General features: G+C 44.0%; 2 non-coding genes across 2 annotated transcripts; one reads left to right on the plus strand and one right to left on the minus strand.

Moving 5' to 3' along the window:
• Positions 1 to 763: 763 nt before the first annotated feature.
• On the minus strand, positions 764 to 837 carry trnat-agu (transfer RNA threonine (anticodon AGU)). Its single transcript has one exon. It is a non-coding gene; the product is annotated as a tRNA-Thr (tRNA).
• Positions 838 to 1949: 1112 nt separating this feature from the next.
• Positions 1950 to 2031, plus strand: trnas-uga (transfer RNA serine (anticodon UGA)). The gene has a single exon. It is a non-coding gene; the product is annotated as a tRNA-Ser (tRNA).
• Positions 2032 to 9438: the final 7407 nt, after the last annotated feature.

Raw genomic sequence — 9438 nt, forward strand, 5'->3', positions numbered from 1 at the left:
AACTCATAATTCATCTCTCCCTCTCCCGAAGCAGAAGAATTGAACATTCTGAATTCTGAGTTGCACCACTGAGGTTGTACAAGTCTCTCTCTGTAAAACTTGTATTATTGTGTCAATAAAACGATTTGTTTGAAAAGTTTGAAGCTTCATTTCCCAAGGAATTTTCTGAATCGGGCTGCATTGGTTCCGAAGGCCGGCTCTGCTTTCGCAGAGCTTGACTGTCGGGAGGTCCCGCAGGTCGAAATGTATCGACTGGTTTCAAAGCACCAACTCAGATTGGGGCGTATGGGACATGTGGCCCAGGAAGAGCGGTGGCAGCAGAGCACACTTAGCAGTTTAAGTGGATGAAAGTGAATGTTAGATTTAGGAAATACCGCAGGTAAATTACAATCAAGTTGAAGGGGGTAATTAAAGCAGGGCTATTAATTGTGGAAGGAATAAAAGTCTGCGTTATGTTTCGGTTTGGAGCCGAAGTTGCTGCGGCCAGAATGCAGATTATTAATCACTGTACGAGCACGGCACCACACATCAACAACTGGAGCTCTGCAAAATATCGCATGGCACTGCTTAGGAAACATGGATTTTTGGTGAAGAGTCCAAAATCAGCACCGCCAGAAATACAGAAGCGGTGAAATTCAACGCAGGCCTCGCAGCCACTGGAGCCTTCATCCAGAATGGGAACTGGTGCAGGCACAGTCACATTTAAAAGAATTGTAGCCTTTTCACACGAGAAGAAACTCACCCCTGGAGATTCTATAAAAATTGGCCCCGCTGGGAATCGAACTCAGGATCTCCTATTTACTAGACAGACGCTTTGACCAGCTAAGCCACGGGACCGAATGCTGGCACAATTTCTCGCCCCCACTCACTGATGTCTATCAGCTTCCGGTCACTGTCTTCTGGACTCTCAGGCCGTTTCTTATTTCTCCAGCTCTCTTGTCCATTCCGCCATATGTCCCATAGCTCTCTGTATCACCCGCTTAATTTAGCTCAGTGTCAATCTGTGAGGTGATTCTGAATGATTACCCTATGTTTGTGTCTTATATGAAATAAATGGGGGGATCAGACAACTCTTCCTCTGACACTGGGGAACAAATAAGCCAACAATTATAACACGATATTGTTTACTGTGATGCAGCAAATACAATATTCCATCTCAAAAGTTTCAGTTTCAATTCTGTGCAAAAGAAACTGTGACTCCAACGTGTTTCCAATAGCCTGCCTTTTAATCTGACGTCACAAACGCCACCATTGCACGTCAAGGTGATTCATAACTAATAAACAGAGAAGTCAAGCACTGAAAGGGTATTTGTAGAAAGGGCTGTGAGACTGTGGAAAGCACTGGCCCAGCAAGCAGCAGATTTAAAACAAGGTTTAAAAACCGGCAGCCTTTGGGAGGAAGGGGGCAGAGAGGCAAGAGAGACACAGGAAAGATCAACTTGGAAACTATTGGCCCCGAATCTACTTTAAATCCCCCCACTGTATTTCAACCCATTTAATGTGAGATTCACAAATTGATGAATGTGAGCAATATAGGACATTTATCGCTGTCTCTGGCCTAAAATAACTGCTTTATTATTTGATCCCACCCGGTGTGTTTAGGCCCTGCCCTGAATATTTATCTCCGACCTAGAATCAGTTTGTAATCTGGAGGCAAGGTTTCTGCATCCGCCGGGCAGGGAGCAGAGGCTGTGGCTGATCTGTGTCATGTGGGAGCAGAACACAATGTTTCTGCTGTTTATTTTCATTACCCTGCAGAATATTCCATACAGTTCTCAACATCTTACATCCCGTTAAATATCGGAAGTTTTCTTTTATTGTAATGATCGCTGCGATTCTTCTGGACTTGCTGAATTTGCAGCAAATTAAATATCACGAAACCGTCATCGCCAACAATAAACAGGGTCAGCGATTTGAGAATTTAATATCTTGGAACCGACGTTGCAGCGGCTGCGATGGCCGAGTGGTTAAGGCGTTGGACTTGAAATCCAATGGAGTTTCCACGCGCAGGTTCGAGCCCTGCTCGCAGCGGGGTTTCTCATTATGATAATTAATTACTTCGAATAAATTATTTTCTTCAATCTGCTCACTCTGGGAGGATTTTGGATTTTTCAATGCCGGTTTTAAGGAAACTAAAGGATTGCCGAGACAACTGGATCACTTACTTCAAGAAGGTTTGCTGACCGAATTCCAAAAGTTTTCTGCAGATTGTCTGGAAGCTCCAGATAAGGAGGCCTCGACAGTCTCTGAGGTACCTTCACATACACTCGGTGCTGTCCGGTAGCATCAGCCTGTGTAACCATGGGAGAGAGAGAATGGAAAGTCACTGGAAGGCTTGTTTCTGTCAGCAGCAATGGTACAAGAGCAGCCATTCTAAAGTGAAAAGCAGAACACATTCCAGGAGACAGGCCAGGAGACAGACAAACGGAGTGGAGATCTGGAGGACTGACCAGAAAAACAACAAGGAGGACACTTACACATAACTCATCTCTCCCTCTCCCGAAGCAGAAGAATTGAACATTCTTAGTTTTGCGTTGCACAACTGAGGTTGTACAAGTCTCTCTCGGTAAAACTTGTATTATTATGTCAATAAAACGATTTGTTTGAAAAGTTTGAAGCTTCATTTCCCGAGGAATTTTCTTTTATCATCGGGCTGCATTGGCTCCGAAGGCCGGCCCTGCTTTCGCAGAGCTTGACTGTCGAGAGGTCCCGCAGGTCTAAATGTATCGACTGGTATCAAAGCACCTACTCAGATTGGGGCGTATGGGACATGTGGCCCAGGAAGAGCGGTGGCAGCAGAGCACACTTAGCAGTTTAAGTGGATGAAAGTGAATGTTAGATTTAGGAAATACCGCAGGTAAATTACAATCAAGTTGAAGGGGGTAATTAAAGCAGGGCTATTAATTGTGGAAGGAAGAAAAGTCTGCGTTATGTTTCGGTTTGGAGCCGAAGTTGCTGCGGCCAGAATGCAGAGCATTAATCACTATACGAGCACGGCACCACACATCAACAACTGGAGCTCTACAAAGTATCGCATGGCACTGCTTGGGAAACATGGATTTTTGGTGAAGAGTCCAAAATCAGATCCGCCAGAAATACTGAAGCGGTGAAATTCGACCCAGGCCTCGCAGCGACTGGAGCCTTCATCCAGAATGGGAGCTGGTGCAGACACAGTTACATTTAAAAGAATTGTCGCCTTTTCACACGAGAAGAAACTCACCCCTGGAGATTCATTAAAGAAAGGTCCCGCTGGGAATCGAACCCAGGATCTCCTCTTCAATTAGAAAGACGCTTTGACCAGCTAAGACACGGGGTAGACTGCTGACACTACATCTCGCCACCACTCACTGATGTCTATCAGTTTCCGGTCACTGTCTTCTGGACTCTCAGGCCGTTTCTTATTTCTCCAGCTCTCTTGTCCATTTCGCCATGTGTCCCATTGCTGTCTGTATCTCCCGCTTAATTTATCTCAGTGTCAATCTGTGAGGTGATTCTGAATGTTTGTGTCTTATATGAAATAAATGGGGGGATCAGACAACTCTTCCTCTGACACTGGGGAACAAATAAGCCAACAGTTATAACACGATTTTGTTTATTGTGCTGCAGCAAATACAATATTCCATCTTAAAAGTTTCAGTTTCAATTCTGTGCAAAAAAACTGTGACTCCAACGTGTTTCCAATAGGCTGCCTTTTAATCTGACGTCACAAATGCCACCATTGCACCTCAAGGTGATTCATAACTAATAAACAGAGAAGTCAAGCACTGAAAGGGTATTTGTAGAAAGGGTTGTGAGACTGTGGAATGCATTGGCCGAGCAAGCAGCAGATTTAAAACAAGATTTAAAAACCGGCAGCCTGTGGGAGGAAGGCGGCAGAGAGGCAAGCGAGACACAGGAAAGATCAACTTGGAAACTATTGGCCTCGAATCTACTGTAAATACCCCCACTGTATTTAAACCCATTTAATGTCAGATTCACACATTGATGCATGTGAGCAATATAGGACATTTATCGCTGCCTCTGGTCTAAAATAAATGCTTTATTATTTGATCCCACCCGCTGTGTTTAGGCTCTACCCTGAATATTGATCTCCGACCTAGAGTCAGTTTGTAATCTGGAGACAATGTTTCTGCAGCCGGCGGGCAGGGAGCAGAGGCTGTGGCTGATCTGTGTCATGTGGGAGCAGAAGTACGACGCCAACGTTAAAAAGGGGCTCACGAGGGACCTTTCGCAAATTTCAATCTACAATCCCTCAAGCGAGATTCATACCCATTCACTGAAGTGTCACTCTGTCTGGAATACAGACCGAATCAACTGATTATCAAATGTATATTCAAATAGGTTTGTCATGTATTGTCCATTGCATTTTGACTGATTCAGGTAAGCAGAGTATTGGAGACAGCAGTTTTGCATTCCCAATACCAATGCTCTGTCACGCGTGCCCGCAGTTCCATTTCCATTCCAAACCGTCTTTTTACTGTCAATGATTTGCCCGGAATGTGCTTGGAGAAGTGTTAGAATCGCAGTACAGCCCTTCTCAATGTCGCTTCCTCTAAATTTCCGCTGATGATTTTCACCAGTGTAAGATTCATCAGCTTGAGCTACTGTTTAATTTGTTCTCGGCATTAACTGTGCTGATCCTTTAACTTGTCCCACTGCACGTCATCTCCAAATTTGTCGATTGTACCTCGAGGGCACTTTTCATACGTAAATCTGCAACATCTGCCAGAGAACGATTCAGGTTCAGCTGTTCCAAAACAATGAGTCGGTCATATTACCTACACGCTACAGATGTAAACCTCTGCGCTCCTCTGCTTCAATGATATCTTGTTACGCAGCGATGGGCAGTTTACGCTCTCTGAGGTTGCAATTGCTGCTTTCCACCAGCAGAGGGCGCTTGGAGAGAGCGGGGCCGGACAGGCGGCCTGAATGTTGCTGATGTCGCGGCCACACTCACTCTGGGAGCTGGGGAACAGCAAACAAACTCATGGGTTTGTTACCGCATCTGAAATGCAGCTCCTAACTGTTGCTATTGACCGAGGCATCGTTGCAGGATCCTGTAATGATCTCTCACACTGTCGGTATCTTTGTAGAGTTTAATTGTGTACAGAACTCTTGTCCATTTCGCCATGTGTCTCATTGCTATCTGTATCTACCGCTTTGTTTATATCTGTGTCAATCTGTGAGGTGATTCTGAATGATTACCCTGTGTTTGTGTCTTACATGAAATAAATGAGGAGATCAGACCATCCTTCCTCTGACACTGGGGAGCTAATGAGCCAGCCTTTATAACAAGATATGTTTTATTGTGATGCAGCAAATACAATAGTCCATCTTGAAAGATTCCGGTTCAATTCTGTGCAAAAGAAACTGTGACCCCAACGTGTTTCCAAATCGCCGCCTTTTAATTTGACGTCAGAAACGCCACCATTGCACCTCAAGGTGCTTCATAACTAATAAACAGAGAAGTCAAGCAGTGAAAGGGTATTTGTAAAAAGGCTTGTGGGACTGTGGAATGCTCTGGCCCAGAGAAGCAGAAACAAAACAAGGTTTAAAAACCGTCAGCGTGTGGGAGGAAGGGGAGAGTGAAATAACGAGCCACAGGTAAGATCACCTTAGAAACCATTGGCTCAGAATCTGCTTTAAATCCCCCTACTGTATTGAAACACATTTAATGTCATATTCACACATTGATGCATTGAGATTTAGCGCTGTGTCTGATCTAAAATATCTGCCTTATGTATGTGAAATTCTCATTGCCGAGATTAAACAATCAGTGCAAGGTTAGTGGTTCTTTGGTCTAGGGGTGTGGTTGTCATTTTGGGAATTCACATCAATTAAAATGCAAGAGGTACCGGGTCCAAATTCTGGACGCGCCCCAACATTTTAATAGAACCACTTTCCTCGGCCTGGAGACATTCCACAAATCTTCAAATAATAACTGCCAGAAAAACAGCTTGTGTTCAGTACATCGCAATAAAACGGTAATTTTATTCTTTAAAGCAGGAATTCCGTCCCAGAAGTGCTGAAACTGTGAGGTCAATGTGTAAGTCCGTTTGTTTCCAGAAGCCTGCTCCATATTTTCCACATTGTCAATCTGGGAGCTCGGCAGGACATGCGGTAAAGGGGACTTTATTAAAGGTTGTTTCTACCATTTGGAAACAGAAATACTGAACTCACGAGCCACAGGTAAGATCACCTTAGAAACCATTGGCTCCGAATCTGCTTTAAATCCCCCTACTGTATTTTGTATCAGTCTTTACAGTAGAGGACACTAAAAATATCCCAACACTGGACAAACAGGGGGCAATGCGGGGGGAGGAGCTAAACACGATTAAAATCACTAAGGAGATGGTACTCAGTAAAATAATGGGACTTAAGGCGGATAAATCCCCCGGACCTGATGGCCTACATCCTAGGGTCTTGAGAGAAGTGGCGGTAGGGATTGATGATGTATCGGTGATTATTTTCCAGATCTCCCTGGACTCAGGAAAGGTCCCAGCAGATTAGAAAACTGCTAATGTAACACCCTTATTTAAGAAGGGAAGTAGACAAAAAGCTGGAAACTATAGACCAGTTAGCCTAACATCTGTGGTTGGCAAAATGTTGGAGTTCATTATTAAGGAAACAGTAACAGAGCATTTGCATAAACATAATTTAATAGGACAGAGTCAGCATGGTTTTACGAAGCGGAAGTCATGTTTGAGCAATTTGCTCGAATTCTTTGAGGATGTAACATACAGGGTGGATAAAGGGGAACCAGTGGATGTAGTGTATTTGGAATTCCAAAAGGCACTTGACAAGGTTCCACACAAAAGATTACTGATCAAGATAAAAAAAAATCACGGGGTTGGGGGTAATATACTGGCATGGGTGGAAGATTTGCTATCTAACAGAAAACAAAGAGTTGGTATAAATGGTTCGTTCTCGGGCTCGCAATCAGTAACTAGTGGTGTTCCGCAGGGGTCAGTGCTGGGACCCCAACTCTTTACAATCTATATTAACGATTTGGAGGAAGGGACCGAGTGCAACATATCCAAGTTTGCCGACGATACAAAGATGGGAGGGAAAGCATTGAGTGAGGAGGGCATAAAAAACCTGCAAAAGGACGGAGACAGGCTAAGTGAGTTGGCAGAGATTTGGCAGATGCAACATAATGTTGGAAACTGTGAGGTTATGCACTTTGGCCGAAAAAATCAAAGAGCAAGTTATTATCTAAATGGAGAGAAACTGCAAAGTGCTACAGTACAAAGGGATCTGGGGGTCCTGGTGCATGAAACACAAAAAGTTAGTATGCAGGTGCAGCAGGTGATCAGGAAGGCCAATGAAATCTTGGCTTTTATTGCAAGGGGGATGGAGTATAAAAACAGGGAAGTCTTGCTGCAGTTACACAGGGTATTGGTGAGGCCACACCTGGAATACTGCGTGCAGTTTTGGTTTCCATATTTAAGAAAAGATATACTTGCTCTCGAGGCGGTTCAGAGAAGGTTCACTCGGTTGATTCCAGAGATGAGGAGGTTGATGTATGAGGAAAGGTTGAGTAGGTTGGGACTCTACTCATTGGAGTTCAGAAGAATGAGAGGCGATCTTATCGAAACATATAAGATTGTGAGGGGACTTGATCGGGTGGATGCGGTGAGGATGTTTCCACTGATGGGTGCGACTAGAACTAGGGGGCATAATCTTAGAATAAGTTGCTGCCCTTTCAAAACTGAGATGAGGAGAAACTTCTTCACTCAGAGGGTAGTAAATCTATGGAATTTGCCATCCCAGAGAGCTGTGGAAGCTGCAACATTAAATAAATCTAAAATGGAGATAGACATTTTCCTAGCAGATAAGGGAATTAGGGGTTACGGGGAGAGGGCAGGGAAGTGGACGTGAGTCTACATTCAGATCAGCCATGACCCTATTGAATGGCAGAGCAGGCCCGAGGGGCCGTATGGCCTACTCCTGCTCCTATTTCTTATGTATTGAAACACATTTAATGTCATATTCACACACTGATGCATTAGAGCAATGAGATTTAACGCTGTATCTGATCTAAAATATCTGCTTTATGTATGTGAAATTCTCATTGCCGAGATTAAACAATCAGTGCCAGGCCTGCTTTTAACATGGTAAGTGGTGAATTAAATAAAATTAAAACTTTTTTCCACAGGTTTATTATTTTTAAATACTTAAATGAAAGGTAAGTTTATTTTAAGCCGCGTTAAAAACAGTAATTATTTTTTTCAAAATTTTAATTTTTTTTTAAATAGTTATTTTATGTAATTTATAGTTGTTTTAAAATTGTGAAGTTTTCTAAAAAAATGTTGAAGTTTTAGTTAGGTTTTCGGGCAGATCTCTATTCATTGATTTGACAGGTCTTCCTGTCAAATCTGATAATAAAGATTCCGTGCTACGATTGGCTCTCCATTGCCCACGTGATCCCAGGGGACTCTTCGAACTAATGGCGCCACTGGGACATGCAAGCACTGCGCGCCAGCAGCTGGAGCAGGCCCAGGATCAGAATCCCACGCGGGCCCACAGCACAACGGCAGGCGCGCTAGGTAACTGCAGGTCGGGGGCTTCCACGCACGGGAAGCCTCCGACCCGAATTTCTGGCCCATAGTAGGCCCAGAGATTCGGGTCCCAACGCGTGAGTATGCACGGGGTACTCACGGGTAGATCCGATGGAAGGGCCGATATCTTGCATGCACCGCGCATGCGCGGGAAACCAGCACTTCCGATCTTCTGAACGAAGTGGTTCAGAGGTGGAACGCGCGCGCAGGGGAGGCGGCGCGTGCGCTTTGAACATAGTTTTTTTTTACAGGTTTTCACGCAAGGGTAAGCCTGTAGGATTTACACATTTGAAAAGCAGGCGTAAGGCCTGCTTTTTAAACGTAAGTGGTCAATTAATTGAAATGAAAACATTTTTTCCAGAGGTTTATTATTTTTAAATACTTTAAAGTAAGGTAAGTTTATTTTTAGCCCCGTTTTTTTCTAAAATTATTTTTTTCAAAAATTTAAATTATTTTTAAAATAGCTATTTAATGTAATTTAAAGTTTATTTAAAAAGTGTGATGATTTGTTAAAATTTATTTGAAGGTTAACTACTGTTTTGGGGACCGGAGTATTCATAAGTTTGACAGGTCTTTCTGTCAATCTTATGAATGGGCTTTTCCCTCCTCGGATTGGCTGCCCATGGCTCACGTTATCCAAGGGGACGCATCGCACTAACTGTGCCGCTGGAACACGCAAGCACAGCGCGCCGGGAGCTGGACCGGGCCACAGAGAGGAAATCCACGGAGCCCTAAAGCTCAACTGCCGGCGCGCAAGGTAAGTGTAGGTCGGGGGCTTGCACCCACGGGAAGCCCCCGGCCCGAATTTCTGGGACACATAAAGACAAACAATTACAGTACTTTTAGCAATCCATCACCTGTGATGGATGTATGTATA

This window comes from Somniosus microcephalus, unplaced genomic scaffold (genome assembly GCF_052327205.1).
Source record: "Somniosus microcephalus isolate GS21.2 unplaced genomic scaffold, FLI_Smic_1.0 unresolved_chr1, whole genome shotgun sequence".
In the NCBI taxonomy this organism is placed as follows: Eukaryota; Metazoa; Chordata; class Chondrichthyes; order Squaliformes; family Somniosidae; genus Somniosus; species Somniosus microcephalus.